General features: G+C 38.3%; 1 pseudogene; it reads right to left on the bottom strand.

Annotated features, from left to right (window-relative positions):
- Positions 1–6,329: 6,329 nt before the first annotated feature.
- On the bottom strand, positions 6,330–9,676 carry LOC118594533 (annotated as a pseudogene).
- Positions 9,677–11,782: the final 2,106 nt, after the last annotated feature.

Here is an 11,782-nt window from a genome sequence, read left to right on the forward strand (position 1 = left end):
ATTGGATGGGAGTTCTAGCATGACCATTAAGGTGTTTGGCCATCCGATCTCCAGACTAGGTCAGTTCAGGCTTTCTCTCAACCATTGCCAGTAGTCTACAGTGGAGGTATCATTGTGGATTTCTGGAGACCTCTCGAGCACTTTGCTTCTTCCTGTTCTCAAATGGTCTTCATTTATCATGGTCTGTTATTCCTTGTTCTCCCTTTCTGTTCTTGATCCAGCTGGGATCTCCTGCTCCCCTAAGCTCTCTTTCCCTTGAATCTTACCCTTCATTACCCCCACTCACATCCAGGTTGTTCATGTAGAACTCATCCATTTCTCTGTCATTGGGCGATCCCTGTGTTTTTCTTAGGGTCCTCTCTTCTAGGTAGCCTACCTGGAGTTGTGTAGCAGTGTAGTCATCTTTGTTTTACATCTAGTATCCTCCTATGAGTGAGTACATACCATGTTTGTCTATCTGAGTCTGGGTTACCTCACTCAGTGATTTTTTTCTAGATCTATCCATTTGCCTGCAAACCTCATGATGTCATTGTTTTTCTCTGCTGAATTATGTATATTGTACCACATTTTCTTAACCCATTCTTCAGTTGAAGGGCATCTAGGTTGTTTCCAGGTTCTGGCAATTACAAATAATGCTGCTATGAACATTACTGAGCATGTGCCCTTGTGGTATGATTGAGCATCCATCTGGATCAAGAACAGAGAGGAAGAACAAGGAAAAAGAGACCATGATATGTGAAGACCCCATGGGAATAGGAAGAAGCAGAGTTCTAGAGAGGTCCCCATAAATCCACAAAGATACCTCCACTATAGAGTACTGGCAATGGTCAAGAGAAAGCCTGAACTGATCTACTTCGGTGATTGGATGGCAAACACCCTAACTGTCATGTTAGAACTTTCATCCAATGACTGATGGAAGCTGATGCAGAGATCCACGGCCATGCCCCAGTTGGAGCTCCAGGAGTCCAAATGGCGAGAAAGAGGAGGGATTGTATGAGCAAGAATTGTTGAGACCATGATTGGAAAAAGCACAGGGACAAATAGCCAAACTAGTGGAAACACATGAACTATGAACCAATAGCTGAGGAGCCCCCATGGAAGTGGATCAGGCCCTCTGGATAAGTGGGACAGTTGATTAACTTGAATGGTTTGGGAGGCCCCCAGGCAGTGGGACAAGGACCTGTCCTTAGTGCATGAGCTGGCTGTTTGGAACCTGGGGCCTATGCAGGGACACTTTGCTCAGCCTGGGCAAAGGGAGGAGGGGACTGGACATGCCTCAATTGAATCAGGCTGAGCTGAATCCTCAGGGGAATCCTTGCCCTGGAGGAGATGGAGCTAAGGGAGGGTGGGGGTGCTGGAGGAGGGAGGACATGGGAATCTGTGGCTGATATGTGAAATTAAATTAAATTATAAAATACTTTTTAAATTTATGTTACCTAATTAGTCTGTACTAGAAAGATATTGATGGAATAATAAAAATAATTCTAGTACATATTTACACTTTTTACAAACTTACATTCAATATTTACCCTTTTTACAAATTTATAATAGCATTAATATCACTATACATATTTACCCTTTTTACAAATTTATAATAGCATGAATATCACTATACATATTTACCCTTTTTACAAACTTGTATTCAAATGGAAACTCAATAGAACTATTTTACAAACTTTAGCACATATCTAGAAGAGATTTCTTAAAAGAACTATTTATATTATTCTTCCAAAAAGACAGAGAGTTAAGACAGAGAGTTCACAAATCATGAGTAATTATCATACTGAGTTGCTGTAAAGATTTTAGAAAAAACTTCCTCCACAGCTATTAGGAACCATCTTTTTTTTTTTTTTTTTTTTTTAAGAGCCTTCCTTGAAATAGAAGCGGTATGGCTCCTGGTTCCATTTCATTTCAGCTTATCTGGAGAAATGTCTGCAGCTACAGTATTGTTAGAGCTGAAATTTCCTTGTTCTATGCATCTCATCAAACTCAGGCAACCATCAAGCTTCATTTGGTAACTGAGGGTACAATTTCCACCTTCTGAACTTTTTAAGCTGCTTTTTAAGGTTACTATGAGCTCTTTTAACGATGCCAATGTTTCTCTCTTGCATCTCAAACACAGCCCAAGTTTTTTTTTTTTTTTATGAATTCTTATTTATTATTGTTTATTAAGTTTTTTTCACACCTGAAACAATTTCCCAGTGTACAGACCACTTTCCCTTGCTTCCTTAAGGGTTTTTAGATGATTTGACAAGCGTCCTTAGATTGTCTCCTTACAGGCATCACCTGGTTTTTTTTTGTTTTTGTTTTTTTGGTGTTTAGTTTTGTGGAAGTAAAGCTAAGCTTTCTAGCAGAGCTTGGCAAAAAGCAGCATTTTTAGCTGAAAAAGCAGTTTTGGGGCAATGCAGTACTGGCAGTATTTCCCTTGGGCTTTTTGTTGTTCTATTACAGGGAACATTTAAAAGTTTTTGTCCCCATCTATCTGCTTTTTCTCCAGGTCTGCTTGCCTATGCCACCTCACTTTTACGAACTACATTTCCCAAGCTGCCTTTCTGTATAGCATTACGCTGTTACAAACTATATTTCACAAACTGCCTTTTGGGTCCAAGAGAAAACTCAGCTGTAGCCAACTGCGGGCTGCTGCTTTGGCACCAGAGGATTTTCGTCTTTCCTAAGCTCGTATTAGGATACCTGTTTTACTGTTTGACAGATGTACCTAATCAGACATTTAAGAGCTTTTTCAGAGAGATTTTTTTTCCCCTGATAGATCTTCCAATTGTCCCAGCTTGTCCCCTCCCCAAAGATGCAGATGCCTCAGCCTGTGGCTCAGTTCCTCGGTTAACTGCTTTTCTGTTCTGGGGGTAGGGACTTTGAAACTGGTTCTCTAAGGCCAAATTTTGCCTCAGCTTTTCCCGTACTGTAGCTACTGCTAGGAACTCAAGACTCCGCTCTTTTCATTGCTAAGAGGATCCCGAAGACTCCATGGCTTCCTACTGTCAGCAGCCCCTCCTATCACCTTTGCTGGGCTCCACCCTGGGGGAAACTCCCCCCTGCTCAGCTTTCTGCCTGCATTCTCTTGGGTATAGGCTCTGGCTTGGGGGGTTCTGGTTGCTGTTCTTCTAATACTGGCTTGAAGGGGACATAGGACTATCAGAGAGGACTTGCCATGTTTCAAGAGGTTTTTTTTTGTTTGTTTGTTTGTTTGTTTTTGTAGGGCAGTTTCAGGTGATTTTCTCATTCTGAAAGGTGTTGTTTCCAGGTAAATCTAATTTTGTCCTTACAGGAAGAAAAGAAATCTGAGAAGGAAAGACCTGGAAAGCTCTCAGATTTTGAGTCTAAGTTTTTTGAGTCTTTCAATTCCTCCCTTGTCTGCCTCAGGGAAAAATTTTTGCCCTGCCTCCCAGGGCTCAAAAGCTAAGACATCCACAGGATTTTATTTATTTATTTATTTATTTTGCCCATTTTCTTTCATTGTATTTTTTCATGACTCCAATTCTTCCCCAGGAGTCTGCATTCATAGTCCCAAGAACACAACCCCTTTGTCTCATTGCTTTACTATCTTACTCCAAGTTTTTTCTATACTATATAATGCCTTATTTTTCCTAGTTTTTAAGATAGAAATTAAGAAAGATGAAAAAAAAGAAAGAAAGAAACCTAGATAGAGATATTAGCTGCAGCCTAACTTTTCACTTTGGCATTTTTTCAGCTGCCTTACTTTATCCATACTCCCCAAAATAGAATACACCCATTCACCCATCCACAAAAGGAGACATGCCCACTGCTTCCTACAAGGCTGCCAACCCCCCTTTCACCAAGTCGCTGGTCCCTGTTCAGGTGCCATCTGTGGGAGGCTTACCTATTTCTCTGTAGGAGGCCCACTCCCACTTTTTCCCCAGAGCACTGAGGAAGGAGGAGGGCAAAATATTTAGATAGAAAGATAGAGAGGAGAAGGCTGGGGGGAGGGGGTTGGCAGGAAGAGGTTGGAGGGGCGAGATCTGTGGTTGGTATGTAAAATGAATAGAAAATTTCTTAATAAGAAAAAAAAAAAAACACAAGATAGCCTCAGGAGGGCCTAGATCAATATCCATCATCTCCTCCTGTATCTTCTAAAGGGTCTTTTATAAGAATGCCAAGAGGTGGAGTAAAAGACGTCCGTCCCTGCCCCTAGTGCAAAGTACACACCCTTCCAATCACCTGGTAACCATACACGTGGTCAAGTAATCCTCTAATCCAGCCCTGCTGGGTAAAGCAGGCTCAGACCTCACTAGGAAACCTCTGTGGGCCCCCACTGTCTCTACTTTTCTTACAGATTCAAATTGCAGAGACAGAAGCCAGATACTTATGACTACCTCTAAACAGCAGCTAGGATCTCCAATTGCTTAATAAATTTTAGTGTACTTTGGTTGTTTTCTTGTTTACTGTTTCACTGTGCATCCTGAGCTAGCCTCAAAGTTGGTTGGCAGCCCAGGCTTGCCTCAAAGCTTCAATCTTTCTCCTAAGTCTCCCTAGACTGGGAGTGTGGGTGTGCAACACTGTTCTGGCCAGTTAGAGGTTAATCTGGCAGATAGGCTGCTGTAATTGATCATAGGCTCACCAGATTTCAAATTTTAACATATTGTGTTTTCCCAATTCATGTTTAGACATACCAATCCTCCATATGTTAAAAAAAAAAAAGTCCTTTTCCAGTCTCACCTCTTCCTCCTGACTTTTCCAAGGACAACTAAATCAGACTGCTCAGTGATACTGTTTGTCCAGGAATTCTACCAGGAAGTAATTGCTGACTGCTACAGTGCCAAAACTCTGATTCCCTTGGAGTAATGCAAAGCTCTTTGTAAAACTATTTCACTTTTCTGCTAACATAAACACTTTCCCAAAGGAGGAAAGTGCCACAATCATCTCTCTAGTGTTTCCTTCTAGAATAGACATATGTTTTACTACAATAATTGTCATCATCACACAGGAAGCTGTACACTCACATGACAGTGCAGACAGCAGAAAACAGAGATAACCTTTAGTACTGATAGCAGTAATTCTCTTTAAAATCTATTAGACAGCAGAGTGATACACAGAACATAATATGCAGTGCAAACTTCAATTTAGGAAGAGTGAGAATTCTCATTTAAAAAGTACATCTCAAGGGATCTGCCACAGCTCTGATCAGAAATGCCAGTCTCAACACCTTGCTGATTAGTATTAACAAGTCAGTTTTTAATTATCTTTTATTTTTATGTAAGTCAATACTTGCTCACTAACATGAATCAGAAAACATATTCTAATTTATAAAATTGAAAGGGCCAGAGCTCAATGGATTCATGAGTCATGAAGTGTAATGCTTCAATATACATGAACTGCTCATATGAATGCCTGGAGCAGGACACATAAACACTTAGACATTTAGGATTACATCTTGGTCTTTATAGATCATCTTGGATTGAGATTAAATCACAGGAGGTCTTCACCTATCACATACAAGAAATTGTTTTCCTCCATGTTTCATTCCTTCACTGTAGATACATTAGCTTTTGGAGACATTTTGGAAAATAGCTTATATTCTTATGGAGATAAAAAAATCTTTCTTTGTTTTTAACAGATACAGGTGTGCAAAGTTTATTGAGATATCTTATAAAGCTTCCTTTACCAGATATTTATAAAATGTGTTAGGAAATGTAAAACATCTTTAGTAATGCAAAGCTTCTATTGGAGGAGAAGAACATATATTTAATACTGAAAAAAAGAGCCTTATAAACTTGATTTAATAAGAAAATCAATGTTTCTTCCTAGCCCAAATAAAAATATCATTCTTTTTTTCTTTTTCTTTCTTTTTATTCAAAGAATAAGTAGTAATTTATTTAAATAGGTATGACCATGTCCAGAAACCTATCTTATCTCCAGTTCTATGTTCTAGCATTGCAACAATTTCATAGTGTTACAGTGACAGAAAAAAAAGAAAGTCATACATCAAAACCCATGAATACATTGGTGGAAACATCAGTTATGAGGGTTATAGCAAACTGTGGAAATTTCCATCATAGGCCTCACACACTATTGATGGCACTGTTAAAGTGGATTGATGGATACCAGTCAGTGGCTTGTTAAGAATACATCTAAAATGTTTTTTTTTTTCATTCTTATTTTTTAGATTAAAATGTAATTACATCCTGTTTCCCCTTCCCTTTCCTCCCTGCAACTTCTCTCGTGTATGCCCTCCACCCCTGCTCTCTCGCTCTCTGAAATTCATGGCGTTCTGTCAAACTTAGAAATGGGCAATGAATGGATTTTGTTTTTCAAATAAAAACAATACCAATGCTTTATTTAATAGTTGCAGGTCATCATGGGCCAAGTGGTAAATATGCAGGACCCAGCAGCCAGGTCAGCGCCAACCTCCAAGCCTCTGTTTCTGACTCCAATAGCGTGAACACATCACCCTCCTGAAGTGGGCCTTGGATGTTTTGGATGATAGAGTGGCTGGTGTTATTCATAATCGCACACGCACCTGTGTGCACTGTCCCTGCAAACCCTTCCTGCCCAGCACTTTGGTTACCCTAGCCAGCTTGATGGGTTTCATGTGACTCGTGTCCACGATTGTGGCAGCGATCTGGCGGGGAGGCAATGAATGACTTTTGAAGGACTGAAAATAACCCCAAATTATTTGACTTGGACTGAAATATTTTAATTTCCCATAATCACAAAATAAAGTCCTTTGGCCTTGTATATATAATCTTTATCACGGGTGCAGCTCTTTTGGTCCCTCCCCCCGGGAACTTCCGTTCACAATACAAAGAATATTATTGAGGACTTGAAAAAAAAGATCGATACAGTGAAAATGTTGAAATGGTCACAAGCTAAGGATTTAAACTGAAGGGTGTAGAAAATGGGGACATAGCCATGTAGATTAGGTTGTTTTAAATTAACTGTTGAGGAGAGAAATGATGAAGTTCTGTTCCACAAGAGAATGAAAAGGCCTCAAAACTCTAAGTGAGGCTCAGGTAAGCAAATAAAATACTGTGCGCAAAGAGACTGAGAAAGTTGTTTCTCCATTGGCTTAATGTAGTCTATTTTTCTGAAATGACAAATAAATTTGAGCAGTTGCTTTGAATATATATAAAAAAAAAAAGATCATCACTAAGTCTTGCATTATGAACTATACTCCTTTTTGAGTGTGGAGTTATTGAGATAGGATCTTGCAAGATAGTTTTGTGTGATCCAGAACTCGTGGAGTGTGCCAGCTGGTCCTTGAGCTTACAGCAATCCTCTTGCTGCTGCCCATTGACTGTTGAATTGCAAGTGTGTGTGGTCACGCCTGGCTGACTGCGATTTTAGAGAGCTTGCGGTTCACTGAGTTTGAAAAGTGTTTCAAATGTTATTCTATTGAAAAAACAATGAAGCAGAAATAATTCCATTGTTACACATTAAGGAAAGGATTAGCTTGATCATGTTAAGTAGTGACCATTTCCCTATTGGTACAATCATAGTCTAAATAATCATCACATTTTGTCTGTACTGTCTTCAAGGGCTCTTATAATTTTATTTTTCCATTTGAACTTTTTAGTATCTACCTGAAATATTATACATACTGGTCTTGTTTACTTAGTTTTTCTCCATGCCCAAAGTACCTCAAGGTGTTGTCATTCTTTCAAGTTTTATTTACAAAATTGACACTAATTATAATAAATATTAATCATCTATATATAAATGCTACTTTTAATTATCCTTCAATTGGTTGAAATTTTAATATCAAAACATACTTTTCCAGGATAGCCTAACAAAAAGAAATAGCTATTAGAGAATTTACTTTTGTTTCAATGAACCTGGCATTTTCAGCATATCATTACTTATGCTCAATTATGGCCGCTAACAGTGATTGTGACAGACAGAGCTGAGAGAACAGCACCTCTCACACATTATAGGTAATCTGCATTTGTTGGTCTTTTTCCTCATTGGATTTGTTTGTTTGTTTTTGTTTTTGATTTTCTTTTTTAGATAGGGTTTATGCATCCCTGGCTGTCCTGGAACTCACTATGTAACCCTGGCTGGCCTTGAACTCAGAGATCCACCTGCTTGCTCAGTGCTGGGATTAAAGGCATTTGCCATCATCACCCAACTGGATTATTCTTTAAATAATGGATGAAAGACATAGGAAAAATAATATGAGGACCTCAAACTGGAAAGAACAGTATTCCAGTCCAATTAGCTAAATTTCATATATTTATGAAAAATGCATACTAAACTTTGTACAAAAAAATAAAGATGACCAAACCCATCTATGTCCAATGATAACTCTCTTCTCCTCTGTGTTGTGTCTTCAAATGGATAACCACAGCTAATCCCTAAAATAAGTCTCCCCCTGATTTTATCTCCCAAACTTCCCATTTTAAATCATAAAAGTATTTATTTGAACTAAAACCTATGATCTTAAACTGTCATTGACCATATACTGATTAGTCAACTAAGCTAAATAGGATCAGGAGGTACAAAGATAATAATTGCATAAAGATTTCAATACAAGTAGAGTGCTGTAAATGATTGTTGTCTTCCTGAAGGTTTTGAGTTTGCTTCAAGGGTATTGAGTTAATTGGACTCAAATGTTAAACCCTGGAACTTAGGTTAGCTTAAGGTCTAATTCTGTTCTTCATAATGAAGGGTACTGATTGTGTTGAACGCCACTGATTTCTCCAGGAGTTTAGAATTTATGCACTGAATATTGAGACTCCTTCTGTATTTAAAATTTTCAGGATACTTTCTATCTCTACAAATTTATTTCCCTCATATTATTTCTAGTTCCTTAAACTAGTTTAAGTATTAGTCATGTGGACTAATACTGGTACCATTCTAGGATGGTGGGCAAAGATCTCAGACTTATTAAAAAAAAAAACAATATCAAATTTAAAGCCCAGTACCAAGTACCAATTACAAAATATCTGAGTTAATTAATTGTCTTCCAAAGTTTGTATATCTCTGTCTAGAATATGGGCCCCATGCTAGTAGCAAAACTGTGAATATCTTGTTATAACTTCCATTATACTTCATATTGGGCTTTTCTACATTTACAGCTTAATATATATTTAATTTTTTATCTAACAAACCATAATTTTATTTACTGTAATTCTACTACAGTGTGTTTATTTTCTTCTTATAATTTAAAACCTGGGCAAAGGAGCAATCAATGAGGATGTTTCCAGGTCTGATCATCTACTAGCTGATGGGAATTGCTTTCATGCATAACAAGAAATTAACAGTTTTGAGGAAAAACTAAGGCAGCATTTAGCAACTTACCATTTCCAGTAGCCTAAATATTTATATCACAGTTTTCATGTATCAAATTCTCTGAAAGAACGATATCCTGAGGGTCACCTGGGAATTAGCAAATAATAATTAGTAGTATAAATATATCAGCCTGACATTTTATGGGAACAGAATCTACAGGTTAATCACTAATATTAAAATTCATAATATACTTTAGTGAGAGAAAATTTGAAAGCTGTCTATACCACTTTTCATTATTCTAGAAAAAGAAACCCTGACTTTTCAAATAACATTTTTTTCCTTATCTAGAAAATGTAAGAATATATTACATATGATTGGCTATTAGCCTACTAATGCCTGAAAGTATTTTCTGCAGACACAGCCATGGGTATGATGAGCTGCAATGGACAGCACTTACCCTCCTGTATCTCATGCTCTAAACTATTGAAACTAGAGATGTACCATCGCTAAGACATAATTAGATTAAATGTAGAAGCACTTAATTAAGAAATAGTCACTTTCTTCCTTTCTAGTCCTTTTGGGATACATTTTTTAATTACTACTTCTGTGAGCCAACTAAGGTAGAGACCATTACTTGTAACAAACTTGGACTCCATTATCTGATTAAGAAATGTGGTATTATTAACATTATGATAATTTTAGTCCTCATATCTCACTCCTATGTTAAGAAAGGTATTATTTGAATTCTAGTTTCATAATAAATCATTATATTTTTGCTGATTATATGTCAAAATTGTACCTCACCTATTCTATTTTATGCATTAAAATCTAAAAACAGCTCCTACTTTAGCTTGGTAGAATGTTGAGGGTTGAGAGTCACTTACTATAAGACAGAGAAGAAAGAAACACAAAAATTACCAAGATAATTTTTGAGCCCATCAGAGAAATGGATTGGGAAGTACTAAGACACCTTTCATACTCCAAAGAGAGATTATACAAACTACCGCATCTGTGCTATAGAGTATGCAAAAAGCCTTGTGCTTGATGCAACAAAGATGGAAAAGGGAAAATCAGCTAGAAGAACTCCCAACAGTTAAATATTGGAGCCTCTGTCAGCTGTATGCAGTAACTAAAAAAGAAAGCTTTTTTTTTTTTTTAATGAAGATATTTACTTGTGGAGAAGGATAGGGCCTGTATAGCATGAATGAGTCCCTGTCCAGTGGGATGAAGGTATGCATATGGTGATTAAGACCCAATGAAAGAAATACATAGTTCTGCCTACTTCTCCAAACTCTTTCTTCTGTAAACCAACAGAGTACTAAGTTGTTATGGAAAGGGTAGCATAAGATGGAGAAGACAAAAGACAAACAATCAATTTCTGGCTTAGGGCAGGTGTCCTGGTTCACTTCAGCTATCAACTTAACATAGCTCAGAGTTATCTACAGGATTACCAATTGAGTAATTGCTAAGATTGGAACTGTGGTCCATCTAATGGAGAGAATATTCCAATTAATGATGTGGGAAGTTCTTCTCATTGTAGTTAGTCTCTCATTCCTTGATAGGTGGATTTTGGTTGTTGAACATAAGCCAGAGAGTAAACCAGCAAGCAATGTTCATCTACGGGTTTGCTTTGAGTCCATGCTTAGGTTACATCACCTACTCCAATCTACATCAACAATGGATTGTGACCTGGTAGTGTAAGCCAGATAAACTCCTTTTCCACCTGAATTGCTTTTGGCTAGAGTGTTTTATCACAGCAACTGAAGGTCAACTACAATAGTGGGTGATGATCTCTGTTTCAAACCTTCCCAGCCTTCCCTTTCCAATCCACCCCCCCATCTCCTCCTCTGAAAAGGTAAGGCCTCCCATGGAGAGTCGGCAAAACCTGGTACATTCAGCCTGGTACATTCAGTTGAGTCCAAGCCCCTCTCCTCTGTATCAAGACTGTGCAAGGTGTCCCATGATGGGTCATGGGCTCCAGAAAGCCAGCTCATGCACCAGGGATAGATCCCAATCCCACTGCCAGGGGTCCTGCAAACAGACCAAGCTGCACAACCGTCTCTCATATGCAGAGAGCCGAGTCTGGTCCCATGCAGGTTCCAGAGCTGTGGGTCTAAAGTTCATGAGTTCCTACAAGCTTGGTTCAGTTATCTCTGTAGAATTTTTAAGGCTTCTCTGTGTGAGATGACAATGATGAATACATGGCATCACAATTTTTCCAAACCCACGGAATGCACAGCATCATGAGTGAATCTTAATGTCAACTATGCAGTTTGAGTAGATCATGTGTCCATGAGGGCTCATTGAGTACAAAAATGTAAATCAAATTAGCTACCTTTGTGATGGGATATCTGCTTACTTATGTCATAGAACAAGTAGAAGTTGAGCTGGTGACTAACTAAAGTTTCACCCCTACTGACTAGCTTTCATGGTGCTGAAAGGTACTCTGCACACTAGTGGAAGAGAAAGGCCGCCATTAATATCACCCACCTTCAAACCCTGAGATCTACAACAGAGACCTGCTACAAGACATACTGGTACAATGGTAGAATAAAAGTTATGGGAGTAATCAACTACC

This window comes from Onychomys torridus, chromosome 13 (assembly GCF_903995425.1).
Source record: "Onychomys torridus chromosome 13, mOncTor1.1, whole genome shotgun sequence".
Taxonomy (NCBI): domain Eukaryota; kingdom Metazoa; phylum Chordata; class Mammalia; order Rodentia; family Cricetidae; genus Onychomys; species Onychomys torridus.